The sequence below is a fragment of the Lissotriton vulgaris genome, chromosome 1_1 (assembly GCF_964263255.1).
Source record: "Lissotriton vulgaris chromosome 1_1, aLisVul1.2, whole genome shotgun sequence".
Classification (NCBI taxonomy): domain Eukaryota; kingdom Metazoa; phylum Chordata; class Amphibia; order Caudata; family Salamandridae; genus Lissotriton; species Lissotriton vulgaris.
The window spans coordinates 1,104,003,305-1,104,021,636 of record NC_141685.1 but is presented as its reverse complement, the minus strand read 5'-3'; positions in this window follow the sequence as shown (position 1 = coordinate 1,104,021,636).

The following is an 18,332-nucleotide window of genomic DNA, read 5'->3' as shown; positions in this document are numbered from 1 at the left end:
GGGGAGAGTGACATATCGCCCTCTATCATTATGGCCAGAAGGGTGGGGTGGGTAGGACAAGGACCTAAGAACACCACTGGGGACTGTATTATTTTAAATTTTTGTGGGAGAAATATTGCTAAAAGATTGTTTTGGGATGGGTCTGACCTTACAAACACCGGAATTAGACCATTACCTCTTGGATATTTTTATTCTCCATGGAGTAGTCAGAAAACATGTTTCCCAGCCCAAAGATTAGCAGCAAAAAGACATACTCCCACCCTAGGACCGTGTGATTTTGCCAGGTACCCCATCAGTGATGTCTCTGCCATCCCACCTCAGCATTCTCCTTCACGTCCTGTAGTTTTTCAGGCTCTTGAAGACACACAGTGTGGGGGCTTGTCTTTGTCAAACCGTTTTTCTCCCCTGCTTCAGCTAGAGGGCTCCGATTGACTACACAACCCATGTGGCATAAAAAATATGATTGCTCCTAATTTATGTCACAGGAATATTTGTAGAATCCTTAGCTGGAATATTGATGGTACCAGATCGAAAAGTCAGGATGAGAATTGGGTGGGTTTTGTTACATGCTATGACATAATAGCTCTCCAAGAAACCTGGGACACAGCAAATAGCCTCTCCTTGGACGGATACGTCCACTTCAGCATCCCCGGTAAACCAAGCCTGGCTGGCAGGGCGAAGGGAGGCTTAGTCCTATTAGTCTCATTGAATATGAAAGGATCAGCAAAACAGCTAGAGTCAGGTTCTCAAAATTGTTTAGTAGTAGAAATGTTGGTTGCGAATTCCCCCATTGTGTTACTTATTAACTTTTATAATTCACCAGACAGTGTCAGTCTAAATCAGCATCTAGAATCCCTTGGGGAATTTTTAGACAAGTACAGAGTGTCACATAACAGTTTTGAGGTCATCCTTATGGGTGAATATTGAAGTCACTCCAAGATGCAGCTTGGAGTGCATCTTGGAAGATAACGGGGGGCCTTCTTACTCGTTGCCCACGCACTTCGAACACACGAAACAAGGGGAGGTTTTGGAGAGCCTTTTGGCCTCCTTCAACCTCTACGAATCAGGCTGCTGTGTAGATGGGCTCAGGCCTTTTACATTTAAAGGAAGAGATACAGGAAAGGTCATTGATTATATTTTTTTATCTTCCATTTTTTTGTCTATGGTTTTAAATTACAGGGTAGAAGACTCTGCCTTTAGTGACCATAACCCTGTGATATTAGAGGTTGCTCCAGGGGGGTTATTGGACTTTAAAGACACACAGGTATCATGTGCAATGGACCTGTTACCTAAAGATCAGGGCAGGAGATTGAAATGGGCCAACGTGACCCCGGTCACTTTTTTACAAGATGTCTTGGCCAAGATTGAAGTGCAGGTGGGCATTTGCCTAGACCATGTTGGCCCTAATACCAGGATAGTTGAGGCATTTAATACTATATGCCAACAAGTGAATTCTGATTTAATGGCCTAAACCAAACCAGGTGGGCAAACAGGAAAAAGATGGTTTGATTCAAACTGCTCCAAGGCACACTCTGCTCTTTTAAAAGCATTGAAGGAAACACCCAGAAATAGAGCACATGTAGTAACCCTCAGGAAACAATATAAACAGGCCATTCAGGGTCGTAAAACTCAGATTAAGGAAGAGGCCTGGACTGACCTGCAATCAGAAGAAGTCTGGCGGGACAGCTCCAAATTGTGGGCGGTTATTAATCAGCCCTATTTTTTTGGGGTGGAGAACCAGGGTGTGGAATGTACTATTCCAGATGAGCAGTGGCTTGCCCACTTTGGAAGCATTTATAGCCAGTCAACCCATGGGCCCACACAGGAGACTCTATCTTTCGACCATGTTGGGCCAGTTTTGGCCTTCGGGGAGGAAGACGTGGAAAAAGCAATAAATGAGACACTCAAAAATAAGGCCCCGGGCCCGGATGGGGTTCCTGCGGACCTATATAAGTGTGCCCCGAAATTTTGGGCCAGGATATTGACCAATGTTTTTAATGCCTCAAGAGATAACAACTTTCCGGAGTCTTGGGCTAAGTCTATCATTATTCCAATTTTTAAAAAAGGCCAAAGGGGTGATCCTGCCTGTTATGGGCCTATTTTTCGAATAGACTCTGCCGTCAAAATCTTGGGCAGAGTCATTTTAGGAAGATTGACAACATGGCTAGAAGGTAGAGGAACCCTGTCTAATGCCCAGTACGGCTTCAGGGCGAAAAGGAGCAAACTGGATCAATGCTTAAACCTTCAACTGCTTATCAGCAAATACATGACTGCGAGGGAGGGGTCTTTAAACATGGCCTTTATGGACCTCTCCTCAGCATTCGACCTGGTCAATAGGTCGAGGCTGTAGAGGGTCCTTTTGAACATGGGTATTGACCCCCCGCTGGTTAGTTTTTTAGCTGACCTTCATTGTGGCTTACTGGCCTCAGTTAGAGTCACCCAGGAGGGGAGGTGCACCAGTTATTTCAAGTCGGAGAGGGGGGTGCGGCAAGGGTGTATCCTTGCCCCCCTACTCTTTACATTATATATAAATGCTCTTGAGCCAGCCCTGGCCGATTCAACGGTGGACGTCCCGCGTGCAGGGGAGACCAAGATTCCGGTCCTCCTGTATGCAGACTACGCCGTTCTTTTGGCACGCTCAGGTGTGGCCCTCAACAGACTATTGGCCTCCTTCGGCGACTTCATGTCTTCATTAGATCTGAAAATTAATACCCAAAAATCTCAGGTCATGATCGTTGGACCGGCATGTAGGAAAAAGAAAACAAAAATTTTTTTTTGCACAGGCAAAGAAGTAAAGAGGGTTCCAATCTTCACCTATCTGGGGGTCGTCTTTGACGATAGAGGAACGTGGGGTCCCCAATATAAGTCAAAAAGCAACGCAGTAGCAAGATCGGCTGCAGCCCTGTTGGGCTTTGCTAAAAGGATGGGGGCACAACCAATGGAGGCTATCCTTAAAGTATATAAAGCCAAATGTTTGGCCATAGCCACCTATGGTTCTGCCATCTGGGGATATACAAACCCTGATAACATCCAGAAGGTGGAGAACACATTTCTAAGATCCCTGCTTTCTGTTCCCCAGTCCACCCCTACCTTTACAATACACTCAGAGCTGGGCATGGGGTTTGTAACAGATTTATTAAAATCCGCACATGTAATTTGTTGGTTAAAAACCTTGATCAACCAGGAAATCGCCTTAAACCATTAGATTCTTAAAGACTGCCTTGCCATGGACAGAGCTCACAGAATCCCATGGCTGGTTTATGTTAAATTGATGCTCACGAATGTGGTGCAACCTGAGCTCTTTCATTTCCCAGAACGTATTAAAAAAGAGGATGTCATGGAGATAAAATCTGCATTGGTAAATCTGTTCACACAGAGCGGGAGGAGACAGAGATGAAAAAATCGTTTGTTAGAAGGAATTACGCACTTATAACTGTTCTGGGTCCTGAACCCTATCTTGTTTTAGTGACTAGACCATTTCATTGGTTTCTTTTAACCAGATTCCCTTTTAATTTGATACATTTTATGCTTGGCTCCTATTCTACTTGGGACACTCCAAAAAACGCAAATCCATGTGATTGTGATCACTTTTCCACACAGGACACATTACATTTTACCATGTTTTGTGAACACTATGCACAGATTAGGAAAAAATATTTGTTGCCTATTTTGCAGGAGGCGGGCTTCTTACAGGTTAGACCAGCGCTTCTGTTTTTACAACTTTTATCTAGTGCACGTGTAACATTTCATGTAGCAAGTTTCCTAGTTTCGGGTGTTCGTATTAATAAGAAGCGTTTTAATATACGGCACAGACCTATTACAATTTAATTACGCTAGTAGCGTTGGTGCCTTCTTAATCTTGAAGCTAACTGCCAAACGGAAGTTTTAAAAAAAAAGTTTTATTGAACTTATGAGATATGTTCATTTTAACCTTGATATGTTATTTATATTTATTCCTCACTTTTGTAATTGGATATACTGTTGTATCGTATTTGCTGTGATTACTCGTATTTTGTGTCTTTTTTTGATTTTTATTAATCGGATAAAAGTGATTGACTGACTGAGTCTCGGCTTATACTTCTCTATCTTGACCATTATGGGCAATGCTGCCATGATGACCTACACAAATACCTAGCTCAAAAGTACTAGTTCATTTATTTCTTAATAAGTTACATTTCATGCATACTATTTGCCTTACCTAAATATACATGCAGCAATAACAGAGGTGGCATCACAACTCACAAGTGATGTCCCGCTTCCAGTTCCACCCAGGTGAGCTCCAACTGTAGGATTGATCTGAATGATTGATTATCCATCGTAGGCTACTAAATGGAAGTAGAAAGGCTGAGTTAGTGGGTTATATATTTAGCAAAGGTTTACAAAATATTAACACCATCTGATGTACCACGCAATGTCACAATGTGAATGGCTAATTGTGCTAAAATAGAAAAAATTGCAATACAAGTAAGATTTAGTGAATGTGGAGCTAGCAGCATTATTTGTGAAATACTCATGTTATAAAAAATGGACTCAAAGTCTGGAGTTCAAGCTTCAGTTCAGTGTCTTCAGTTAGGCAACACAAGGCCTGAATGTGATGATGCTAATGACTGATGTTCTTCATTCTATATCAATAATATGGATCATTTTTTATGTGCAAGTTGGATTGGCTGGTGTGGGATGCAGCTTAGAAGATCCTACAGTATATTGCTGTTGCTTTCACCACAACTGCCCCACCAAGTGTGTGATCTATTGATGGTGTAATTTAAGCCACAACTCAAAGTCAAGTCAAATAAAAATGTATTCAATTGCCATATAAAACAATCATAAAAGCACAAAATGAGAACAAATATTTCATCAATTAAAATATTACACAAGTAAAAAGTGTCAACCATAAATGACAGCAAAGTTTATACATAATGACAGAAATCATATTTCAAATTACGGATACAAAAATATTAAATAGACCTACATTTCCTATGACTCAAGACTCGCTTTAAAAAAGTTAAAATCCTGCAAACATTGTGCACATTTTCTAGCAGTTGTAGTACAAGGACTGCCGGTGGGCATTGCCGAAGCCCCAGTGATTTCAAGGTTGGTAGTAGACAAACTTTCCGAGCATCAAGATAAAATTCACAAAAAAGTACAACATGTATTGTGAACTCTGATGAGTGGTTATCACAAGTACACATATCAAGATCTTGTGCCCAATCATTCATTTTGGGGACAGCAACAAGTTTGTGAAGAACCCCCAGCCTAAATCTAGTCAATAAGAATCTGTCGTAAATACCAGGTACAAAAGTTAAATAGGGTTGGATGTTAAAAGTGGTTAAAATCAGTTTATTGTACATAACAGTCAGCTTTATAATCTCCGAGGATATTCTAATCATGTCCAGATGCCTCAGAGCCTCCTTTTTTAGATCCTTCCTTGTAATGTTAATAGTTTTGCGGTTGGTAAAATATTCTAAGTGGCCCAGATCTTGTGAAAAGTTCCTGACAAATCTCAGCCAAAGAATCTTTAAGGCCCCTTCTAATTTTATAATGTCAGTCAGAATATCTTGATTTAACTTTGTTTCTTCCCTAGTACAGAGCCTGTGCCATAAAAGGACTGGTTCTAGTTTTATTAGATCAGATATAAAGGGAAGACCCAACTCTGCATGGCAAATGGCTGATGTGGTACTGTTCGGAATGGATAACATATTTATTAGAACAAGAATGTTTGCCCTTTGAATTGGAAGCAGATAAGCAAGTCCCTAGACCCTTGCCCCATAAACCGCAGAGGTAACACACTTTGCTTTATAAATCTTAATCAATTTGACTAGTGGTCTCCTACCTAGTTTCTTAGCAAAGTCGGTCAATGTATTTACTGATCTTATTAACCCTGATATTTCTGCTGAGACGGCTCATGTCCAGGTATCATTTTGCCAAAGAGAATTCTGAGATACGGAAATCTCTTAGCGACCCGATCTTCTGCCTTGCCACAAACATATCCCTTGGTTTCTTGATACCGTGACCACACCACATAATGAAGGTCTTTGAAGTGTTTACTCTCAGCCCAAGGTCTTCCATACAACTAGCAAAGGAAACTAAAGTCCTCTGAAGGCCTACATGTGTAATGAGCAGTGCGGGACTGGCCGTTGCGGGCACAGGGCAATCTCCTATGCACCACAAGGATAGGGGTCGGTTTTGGGCCCCTGGGGTCCGTTTTTGTTACAGGGACGTTTTTGCAGCATAGCTGCAAAATCGGCCCTGTAACAAAATCGGCCAGAAACCAGCCCCAGCAAAGAGCTCGGTCGCACCCCCAACCACCCCCAGGGGGCGGCCGAAAACTTTAACAGGGCCGGATTTGGTTCCCAGTCCGGCCCTGGTAAGGGGACATCAATACCGCATCATCTGCATATAATAGTGCTGGTATTGAGTGTCCGGCTACTTGAGGAAAGTCTTGATTACCTTTCAGGAGTGCCTCACCCACAACATTGATATAAAGACTCAAAAGAAAAGCGTCCAGGACACATCCTTACAAGACCCTTCTTCTGATTGGAAACAGGGCTGAGCACTTGCCCTGTAAGCCATAAATTACTCAAGCCTTTGCATCAGTATAAAAACACTTAAAAAAATAAATAATCTGTACATCAACCCCCATATCTTCCAATGTTAACCAGAGTTTACTATGGTTCAAGCAGTCAAACGCTGCTGTGAGGTCCACAAACGCTAAAAAGTACTTTTCCTGTTTCGCCCTAGTGTGTATCCCCACTAATATTGAGAGATTTAAGCTCTGCTTTACCGTTCCCAAGCCTGAATAGAAACCATATTGTAAGTCGAACAAAACCAAATCATCCTCAGCCCAGTCTGTAAGCATTCTTTTGATATACGTCGTACTATTTTTGTCATAGCATCCAGCAAAGATATGGGTCTGTAGCATCCGGGATCCTGCCGGTCCCCCTTTTTGAAAATCGGGACTATGGTAGAGTCCACCCAAGTAGATAGAAACAGAGTATGACAGCTAGCAGCAATTACCTGGACAATTATAGGGGCCATCAGGTGTGTATTTGACTTGTATAAATCGACAGGTATCCCATCTGGGCCGGGAGCCTTGCCACCCTGGCTTGCAGAAAGCGCCCGGTTCACCTCGTTCAAGGTAAACTGCAGGTCTAAGTGGGGAAGCAATGGTACCAAAATGTTATCCTCTTCACTGTTACTACCCATCACATCGTGATTAGCCTCTCCATTATATAGTTTGGAGAAATGTTTAATCCATTGTTTTTCAGTGATGGCGATTTCAACGTATGGTCCTCTTACAGCAGTCAATTAAGGCGCTTTCACTGCCTTCCAGAATGCTGAGCCATCTTTCTGTAAGGATGCTTTATGTAAGACCTCCCAGGCCTCATTCTTCAGATTATTTTTCCTATTTTTGATAGCTCTCTTATAGTCTATTCGAGCCTGACTTACTATATCGAGATTTCTCAAGGTCTCATGTAGAGCGTCTTTTAGCCTAGTATGATGAGGTACACCCTGAGTCAAACCAGCCCCAGAATTGGCCCTTATTGCATTTCTACCTTAGCAAGAACTCTCTTACCAAATCAGTTATTGTTTTAAAAGAGGATAAAAGGGGGCGTGGCCAAGATGGCGGAGTGAGCGGACGTGTCTCGCCTCACCTCCTGCCAACGGCCCTGTAACAGCACCGGTTCCTACGCCTTTGCGCCCTCTGTCAGGGGCCTTGGGCTGTCGGAACCATTCATAGAACAGGACGGACCCAGTGGAAGCGACTGAGGTGCTGGAAGGGGCGGCGTGGGATCGCAGCGGAGCGAGAGACGCGAGGCGCCCCCTCCCCCCTCCGGCCTGGTATCGAGGCCGCCTCGGAGTGGAGGACGGGGCAGAGCAGCGCACCCCCTTCGGCGGCGGCCCATCGTGGCCAGCGGCGGTGTCTCCCGCGAACTTCGGGTGCCACCACAAGGACCCAACAGACGGCGGAACAGCGCTTGGACGCCGCGGGGCCCGAGTGGAAACGGAGGCGCAACGCAAGTGGCAGAGCCTCCGGTGGGTACTGGCCCCGGGAGTAGCAGGCGGCCGAGCAGTGAGTCCTGAGTGGGGGTGTGAGTAGAGGCCTGGAGCGGAGGACCCCCTCGGCGGGCATATCGGCCCGATAGCGGCATGCTCCCCAGAGTGCTATTGATACAGGCCTGGCAGACTGTATCTCCCCTGGCAGAGGCCATCATTGAGGGGGCCCTGACGGGCAGCAGCGGGTGGGGCCATGGACTCAGGCCCTGCTGGATCAGACTGACTTTCCTTGCGCAGTGAGGCACCCGCCCCGGCACAACGACAGGAGGGGCCCCGGGCTTGAGAGGTGGGGGCGCCGCAGCACAGGAGGAGACTTTCAGGGTCACTGGAGGTGGCAGCTGACTCTTCAAGGGAGAGTGGCCCGTACATGCGGGACCAGGGACCCGGCCCCTAGCAGAACCACTTGAGCACGAGCCTGTGACAGGCCACACATGGGCCCACTTGCACCGAGGACACCCTTGCAGGGGTCACGGGCGAGGCTGCTCCGGCCAGTGGCGAGCCAGCGCCCATTCGACCTCACTGTGCAGATTCACACTCAAGGGAGACGCAAGCGGAGATCCTCACATCAGCGGCAACGACAACGGAACAGCGGGATGTCGTCAGCCAGGCCTCCCAGGGGTAAAACAGTGAAAGACTTATTCGCGAAAACACTGACCCCCCCACAGAGGAACGTGGGGCCCCCGGCGCTGAAGAAGATGGACCAGGCCGCCGACAGTGGGACAGAACCCATCACAAAGGCCTTTCTGGAGTCTCTCTTTGCGTCCCTACGGGACGACATACAGACCTTCAAAACAGAATTCACCAGTGAAATCCGAGAGGTGAGACGCGAGATGGACGGTATAGGGGAGCGGGTGGCGGACCTGGAAGCCAAGAGCGACGACAGGGACACGGAGCTGGCGGCCCAACAGCAGGAGATTATCCGGCTACACGACAAGCAAGTAGATTTACAGCTCCACCTGGAAGACATGGAAAATCGCTCTAGGCGCCATAATATTTGCATTCGCAATGTAGCCACGTCCCGACGCCACCAGCGATGTGTTTCGCTACGCAAGGGAACTATTCAACCACGTGCTGGGGCGACCGCTGGACTCTCCTTTACAGCTGGACAGAGCTCACCGGACCGGACCGCCACGTGCGGGGACCGCTCCCCCCCCAGACATCTTGGTGTGCGTTCAGGACTACCGTACCAAAGAAGAAATACTACAGAAAGCGCGCCAGAATGAATCAATAACTTTCCAAGGCACATCCCTGCAGTTATTTCAGGACTTGTCTGCGCTCACGCTCCACAAGCGTCGACTCTTCAAGCCAGTCACGATCTACCTACAGTAGAACAGCATCCCATACAGCTGGGGCCACCCATTCCGTCTAGTTTTCAAACTGGAGAACAAACAATACCAGATGCGTTCGGTATCGGAGGCCTGCACACTGCTGGGGATTGAGAAGCCAGAAGACGAGGCCGATGCCCAGGGATTAGCACCGGGCGCGGACGGAAGAAAGTCGCAGTGGAGCCATCAGAGAAGGAGGAGACGAGTCAAGAAGCCCCCAGCGACGGAAATCGAAGCAGGTCAGCGCTCTGCTGTAGAAGCCGTGGCCACGGACAGCGGTACCGGTCCCACAGGATGAGAGACGTTCTGCCAACTAATGTCTTGAGGGTTCGTTCTGGCCGCATGGCCGTTGGCGGGAAGGCTCTCCCGAACAGACTAGTAAGACTATCTTACACTTTCCTTTATTTCTTCTACTTTTCCTCCTTGGATGAGAGACAATGACTTTTTGCAGTTGTTGGGGAGGGGGGGGGGAGTTGGGGTTGGCGAGGGAAATTGGTCCAAAGTGCGTTTACTGGCAGAGGCGACACTGGGTGACTATGGACATGTCCAATTCATAAGTTCTGTAGTTGGTGAGGGGGCGGAGGGGGGGCGAGTTGGGGTTGGGGGGAATGGAGGGGCAGGGAAGGTGGGGGGAGTCGAGGGGTCTGGTGTTAGTCCGTGGTTGACAGGGATGGAAAGGTCTGCTGTCCTGGCGGGTTTGCTGCACATGTGGAGGTTTTGCTGCAGGGTACCACAGTCAGGCGGGCTGGGTCCTTGTCCTGTTGATGGGGTTGGGTGACTTAATTGTTCTCACGTTGAACGTGAGAGGGCTGAACAATCCGGTGAAGCGTAAAGCAGTCCTACTGTTTCTTGAACAGTCCCAGGCGGACATTTGCCTCCTTCAAGAAACGCATCTGCTGGCAAGAGATTGCCACCGCCTTCAATCTAATAAATTTCCCCACCAGTTTTACTCTTCCTGCCCGGACAAGAGAGCATGAGTAACTATACTTGTTGCACGCAAGTCTAAGGGCAAGGTTTTGGGTAAAATCGCAGAAATTAAAGGTAGATTATTAGTCTACAGGTTGGCACTTGGCAGCATGAACTGCACGATTGGCTCCATTTATGGGCCCAACGAGGGGCAAGAGAAATTCCTGCATAAAGCCTTGGCCGAGGCCACTGATTCGATAGATCATCATTTCTTGCTGGGGGAGATCTCAATCTAGTCTTTGATAACCAGTTCGATAGATCTTGCCAGCGTACTAGTCAGGTGGGGGCGCTTTCGCATGCAGGGGTGCTCCGTCTGAAGGATCTAAGGCTAGTGGATGCTTGCCGCGCGCTATACCCAGGGGCACGGGACTACACACACTTTTCGGCAGCACACAAAACATACGCTCGCCTGGATCACTTGCTTGTCTCACTGTCCGCACAGTCTCTTGTCACGGATGTTGACATTGGCACAGCGTCTCTCTCTGATCACACGCCAGTCACCATCACTCTTACTGGACCCTCGACACTATGGACTGATAGAGTGTGGCGGCTTCGAGACTCGTTGCTCCACAAGGCGGAAACGGTTGCCACGATCCAAAAGGCGATACAAGACTATCTTTCGCACAATAGTACTGGGGACACCACTTTGGCCACCCAGTGGGCGGCAATGAAGGCGGTGTTACGGGGTCAATTTATCTCCCTCTCAGCAGCGGAAAATGCAGAACGCCAACTTAAAAGGGGCGAACTCACCCAGAAGACCAGGGAGTTAGAACAGATCCACGGACGGACGGGGGCCCCTCGAATATGGCGCCAGTTGAAGGTTGCTCGTCAACAACTGGCGGCCTTAGATTTAGATAGGGAGGAATACGCGGCACTGAGACTCAAACATCTCTACTACACTGGTGGTGACAGGTGTGGGCCCCTTCTGGCACACAAGCTGCGCACAGTTACACAGAACCGGGAGGTCAGGGAGCTGCGGGGAAGAGACGATCTACCTGTCACGGAGGATCGGGCGATAGCCAAGGCCTTTAGTGACTATTACACGGAGCTCTACGAGGCCGACCCATCTGACCCGGAGGCGGAACTGAACTTCCTGGCGTCGATCCCACTGCCGACGCTGACCCAGGACCAGATTAATAGTCCAGGTCCAGTCCGGATTCATACCGGAGCACCAGACCTCCGATAACACCAAGAGGGCCCTCCATCTATTGGAAAAAGCATCTAGAGCACAGGGGGAATATATGCTGCTGGCCATAGACGCCGAGAAGGCATTCTACCGGGTGCATTGGCCCTACTTAGAGAAGGTCCTGGTTGGGGCAGGTATGGGTCCGAAATTTAGGACCAGGGTATTGAACTGCTATAAACACCCCTCGGCCACGGTACGAGTGAATGGTTGCTCTTCGCCGCATTTCAAGATCGAACGGGGCACTCGGCAGGGGTGCCCATTATCCCCCCTGCTGATCAAATTCGGAGGAGACCTGCACAAGATCAGCCTGTACGCTGATGATGTTCTCCTATCCCTCGCTGAACCCCGTAGCTCCCTGCCGGCATGCCTTGACGACCTGCTTAATTTTGGTCGAGTATCAGGCTTCAAAGTCAACATGACGAAGTCGGAAGCGTTAGAAATTTCCTTAGATCCGGGCACTCGCGCAGCATTACAAGACAGGTTTCCTCTACAATGGGCCAAGGAGGCGATTCCGTACCTCGGGATTCGTTTGGCTCCTTCTCTTCAGACCACGGTGGACATCAACTACTCCCACTTGAGGCAGAAAATAAGACGGGAGCTCAGGCAGTGGAAACACTATCCGCTGTCGTGGCTAGGCCGGGTGGCGGCAATCAAGATGACGGTGCTCCCCCAAATCCTGTATATTTTTCGCACCATACCCCTTACCCCTTCCAGGGGATGGATCAAGCAAACACAGTCAGAGCTCTCACAATGTATCTGGAACGGGAGGAAACGCCGCCTGAAGGCTCAGATAGCGATGCTTGCCCCGGAACAGGGCGAGATAGGCATCCCGGACCTGGCAACATACTTTCAGGCGTCACAGCTACGCTTTTTGGCGGAATGGGTCCTCTGGGAGTCCGGGAAACACTGGTTGTTTCAGGACCAGGCGGTGGCCGGGAGGACCCTGCAGGAGATCCCGTTCATGCACGTATGCATAGACCTCCCAATCTTTACGCATCATTCATCACGCGTGTCCCGCTCGAGATACGGGATCAGGTGGGAGTCGCTCTTGGTCTTACCACCTTGCCTTCGCCGCTCACGCCCGTCCTTGACAATCCTGAATTCCAGCCGGGGATGGATAAGAAGGCCTTCGAGCGTTGGAAGCCGGCGGGCTGTCGGGCTCTTTGCCATATGTTCGGGCCGGAGGGAGTTGTCCCCTTCCTACAGTTTCGTCAGGAGTATGGTCTCCCCGAGTCTGAAAGGCTCAGATATTTCCAGGTCAGACACTGGGCCCTTAACCCCGTGATCAGATCTACAGCAGATAGACGGATGACAGACTTTGAGCGCTGGCTGATTTCACGGTAGTCTGACAAGCAACTGATCTCAGACCTATATAAAACACTCATGCTCAAACACAAGTACACATACAGCGCGAGTAGGGCGCGTTGGGAGCGGGAATTGAGGAGAACTCTCTCACACAAGATATGGGATGGGATATATCACAGAGCGCGACATTCGGCCTACCATATGGGGCTCACGGAAACGCTCACGAAAGTGGCGACCTATTGGTATTACACTCCGGAGTGCCTCTATGAGCTGGATAGCAGTAAGGATCCGCTATGTTGGCGGGGCTGTGGTCAGCTGGGGACATTAACGCACATCCTTTGGGATTGCAAGTTTTTGCAGGACTACTGGCGTCAGGTCTTGAGCGATGTAGATGCCCACTTTGATACAGACATTCCCCGCTTCCCGGCGTATGTCATTCTGGGGCTGCCTAATGCCTTGACTTATCCACTGAGGTCTAGGAGGGGCCGCTTGATAGCCATCGCGCTGGGGTCAGCGATGCAGAATATCTTGGCGCACTGGCGGTCGGTGCAGATCCCTACGCGCCAGGGCTGGCTCCACCGCCTCTGGACAGTCCTGGGCATGGAACGGCTCTCCCTAGTTAAGGCAGGTGAGGGAGCCAAGTACATGGAGCTTTGGAAACAATTCTTGTCCCTCTTGTCATCCGAATTTGTGGAAGCAACATGCCCAAGGTATCTGAGACTGCTGCAGTTAACCGATACAGACCAGGCAGGGGAACAGGGAGGACCCGCCCGAAAGTAGCAGAGGTGCAGGAGAAGGGCTGACGAATGGACCATGGACCACCTGAGGGATGGGAGGGGAGGGAAAGTGGGGGGTTTGTTGGGTTTGTTCCGGGGTTGGGGTGCGGTGGGGGGGAAGGTTGGGTTTTTACGTAGGAGCGGTTGTTGGGGTCTCGGGCGGGGTGGGTTGTTCAATTGTATGTCACAGACAAGGATGCACCTGCACCTGGCGGACTATGCAGCCTCTAGAGACGGGGAGTGGCGACTCGGACTGGGGCACAGAGAGCAGCAAGTCGCAGTTTCTTACCTTTGTTTTTCCACAAGTTGGGAGAAGGTTGCAATGCCCAGACGAGTTTGCAATCGCCCTGTTTTTCAACGCGGCCGGCCCAACTGGGATGTATGCGGCTTGCTGTGTATAACTGCCCCAGGTAACTGAGAACGGTGCCGTAACCCCCATTCAATGCTTTGTTTTGCACATCGTTCCTCGGCGTGGTGAGTGATTTTATATGGCTGTTTTGTATCCATCCTGTCTTGACATGCTCAATAAAAATATTTAATCCTAACAGAGGATAAAACAGTGATCGGGGCAGCTGTTTCACTCAGACAAATATCAAAGGCAAAATTGCATTGGGTGACCGCGGCCCTGGTAATTGCGTCTTGGTCTACCATCGACCAGCGCAAAGAGTATCCATTTTTTTCCCAACGACTATATTTTATAACAATTGGTTCTCTTTAACTCAGTTGATATGTGTGCTCAGCATTAATAGAGCAGAGAGGCAAAGGGGAAAATGATCCCTCAGGGAAATATCATTAACGGAAATTGAGTGGACAGTATGTGCATAGCAATTCGATATTAAAATAAAATCAATTGTGGCGTATAAACCTCTACCATTAAAGGTCCATGGCATGGGGGCAGGCAGTGGGCATCACTGCCACACGAAGTGCGAATGAAAAGCCAGCAACAAGAACAAATATACAGGAACAGGAAACATCTCCACCCCACTTTATTTTACTTTTACTTTACACTGCTGCCTTCAAGTAGTTTGACACAGCCTGATTATGTGCTTGTAACTTAAGAGAGGGCGTAGCACTTAGTTATAGAGTCTTGGTTTATACTTCTCTATCTTGACCATTATGGGGAATGCTGCCATAATGACCTACACAACTCTCAAGATAAAAAGTACTAGTTAATTTATTTCTTATTTATATTTCAGGCATACTAGTTGTCTTACCTGTATAAACATGCAGCAATAACAGAGGTGGCATCACACCTCACAAGCGAGGTCCCGCTTCCAGTTCCACCCAGGTGAGCTCCAACTGTAGGATTGATCTGAATGATTGATTATCCATCGTAGGCAACTAAATGGAAGTAGAAAGGCTGAGTTAGTGGGTTATATATTTAGCAAATATTTACAAAATATTAACACCATCTGAGTACAACATGATGTCACAATGAGAATGGCTAATTGTGCTAAAATAGAAAAAATTGTAATACCAGTAAGATTTGGCGAATGTGAAGCTAGTAGCATTATTTGTGAAATACTCAAGTTATAAAAAATTGACTCAAAGTCTGGAGTGGACAAGCTTCAGTTCAGTGTTTTCAGTTAGGCAACACAAGGCCTGAATGTCATGATGCTAATGACTGATGTTCTTCATTCTATATCAATAATATGGATCATTTTCTATGTGCAAGTTGGTAATGGGCTGGTGTGGGATACAGCTTAGAACATCCTACAGTATATTGCTGTTGCTTTCACCACAACTGCCCCACCAAGTGTGTGATCTATTGATGGTGTAATTTAAGCCACAACTCAAAGTCAAGTCAAATAAAACTTTATTCAATTGCCATATAAAACAATCAGAAAAGCACAAAATGAAAACAATTATTTCATCGATTAAAATATTACACAAGTAAAAAGAGTCAACCATAAATGACAGCAAAGTTTATACATAATGACATGAATCATATTTCAAATTACAGATAAAAAAGATTAAAAAGACATACATTTCCTATGACTCAAGACTCGCTTTAAAAAAGTTAAAATCCTGCAAACATTGTGCACATTTTCTAGCAGTTGTAGTACAAGGAATGCCGGTGGGCATTGACGAAGCCCCTGTGATTTCAAGGTTGGTAGTAGACAAACTTTCTGAGCATCAAGATAAAATTTAGGGGCATATTACCAACAAGTAGCGATATTTATAGCTAAATAGGCTTAGCCACGATTTTTTTATCGCTGCCTATCGCTGGATATGTTAGCAGAGAAAACATGCTATTAGCAACGTTTTTCTCCATTGTGCTAAAATATCCAGCGATGGCGGCGGAATGTGTGAATATTGCTGAGAATACAGCGATATTCAAGCATTAGCGACAAAATGCTCTTAGCCATGTTATCCACCTCCCATTGGCTAACATGGCTAAGAACTGGTCTGAGCAGGCGTTCGTTTTTGGCGATAGCAGGAATATTCCCATCACTACGCCCGCCTTGCTAATAGGCAATAGCGACGATGGCGTCTCCTTTCAGTCTCTAACAGGTTGGGTACACCCACTTTGCATGTCATTAGCGTTAAAAATCGCCGACATGCAAATCGGGCCCCAAACCGCTCGCTATCGCCTAAAAGCTGTCGCTAACATCAGTTAGCGACAGCATGCTAATAGAGCGATAGAAATATCGCTGCTTAGCAGCCGAAAATGGCCGCTAAACAGGTGATAATTGCCTATGGCCCCCGCTTGGTAATATGCCCCTTAGTTTTTTATTCATTATTCGTTTGCCTCTTTGGAGACGGGGTAGAAAGAGAAATACATTTGGTGAAGACCAGGGCTTTTGGAATTAAAAATAGATAATTGTCAACTACAGCTGCAAACAGTAGCAAACTAGCCAAGGAGCTAGCTAGCAATGAGCATGGCTTCATTATTGTACCACCACACAACTTGTACTCCATATAGTACATAATGCCATATTCATTAATGAGAAGTAATTTATTTTTCAACTCAAAGTGTCTGACTCTGTTTATAGTTACTTGAAAGGCATTTAGAAGAAAAGAAAACTGTCAAATCACTGTTTTTTTAATCCTGTGATGTTATACTCTGCCTGTTTATACTTTTCTGCCACACTGTCAGTGCTTCCTTATGTTTGGCAACATGTGTGAGTGAAACATAAATTTGGCCTTGTGACTCGCCTATTCATAATTACTTCAAATAAATTCCAATGGCCCTAGGGGAACAGCTGTAATGCTACTGTGCCACCCAATAATTTTAAAAATGTTATTGCACAGAGCATTATTTACAATTTGTCTTTTTTGTTTTTCACAATATAGCTGCTCCTGCTGGTCCAGCCGACTAGCCACCAGGCAGGAGATAGTGGCCCATTTGTGGCAGCAGAGGCTGGAGCGTGTCCAGCTGGAATACCAGCGGCTCGTGGTCCTGGAAGAGGAGTGGAAGAAACTAGTGCACAACAGCTGGGCCCCAGTCCAGCTAGTCCTGCTTAGCCTCCAGCTACCTGGTAATCTCATCGCCTTTGCTGCTGACAGCCAACTGCTGCTACGCTACCTTCCACCACACTGACAACAGGTCATTGCTGCACAACATCCTGCAGCAGCTGGACACCATCAATGGCTGGCTCTAAACGATGGACAAGCCTGGACCAGCTCTGGACCAACATCCACAATGTCCTCTTCTAGCCCTTTTTTATTTTTTGTTTTGGTGGGAGGGATTTGTTGTTTGTTGGGGCTGGATGGAGAGGATGGGAAGGGATTTGAGATTGGAGAGTTTTGTTTGGGGAGAGGGGTGGGCATATTGTTTGGGTGGAGAGTGTCAGTTTCTTTGTTATTAAGTGAAGGGGAAAACAATTTTTTTCATCAAAATTTATGCCTGAAGGAGTTTCTTTTACTTTTACTTTACACTACTGCCTTCAAGTAGTTTTACGCAGCCTGATTATGTGCTTGTAACTTAAGAGAGAGCGTAGCACTTAGTTATAGAGTCTCGGCTTATACTTCTCTATATTGACCATTATGGGGAATGCTGCCATGATGACCTACACAACTACCTAGATCAAAAGTACTAGTTCATTTATTTCTTCATAAGTTACATTTCATGTATACTAGTTGTCTTACCTGAATATACATGCAGCAATAACAGAGGTGGCATCACACCTCACAAGCGAGGTCCCGCTTCCAGTTCCACCTAAGTGAGCTCCAACTGTAGGATTGATCTCAATGATTTATTATCCATCGTAGGCAACTAAATGGAAGTAGAAAGGCTGAGTTAGTGTGTTATATATTTAGCAAGGATTTACAAAATATTACCACCATCTGTGTGCAACGTAATGTCACAATGAGAATGGCTAATTGTGCTAAAATAGAAAAAATTGCAATACTAGTAAGATTTGGCGAATGTGGAGCTAGCTGCATCATTTGTGAAATACTCAAGTTATAAAAAATTGACTCAAAGTCTGGAGTGGACAAGCTTCAGTTCAGTGTTTTCAGTTAGACAACACAAGGCCTGAATGTCATGATGCTAAGGACTGATGTTCTTCATTCTATATCAATAATTTGGATCATTTTCTATGTACAAGTTGGTAATGGGCTAGTTGGGAGATACAGCTTAGAAGATCCTTCAGTGCGTTGGTGTTGCTTTCACCACAACTGCCCCACCAAGTGTGTGATCTATTGATGGTGTTATTTAAGCCACAACTCTTAGTCAAGTCAAATAAAACTTTATTCAATTGCCATATAAAACAA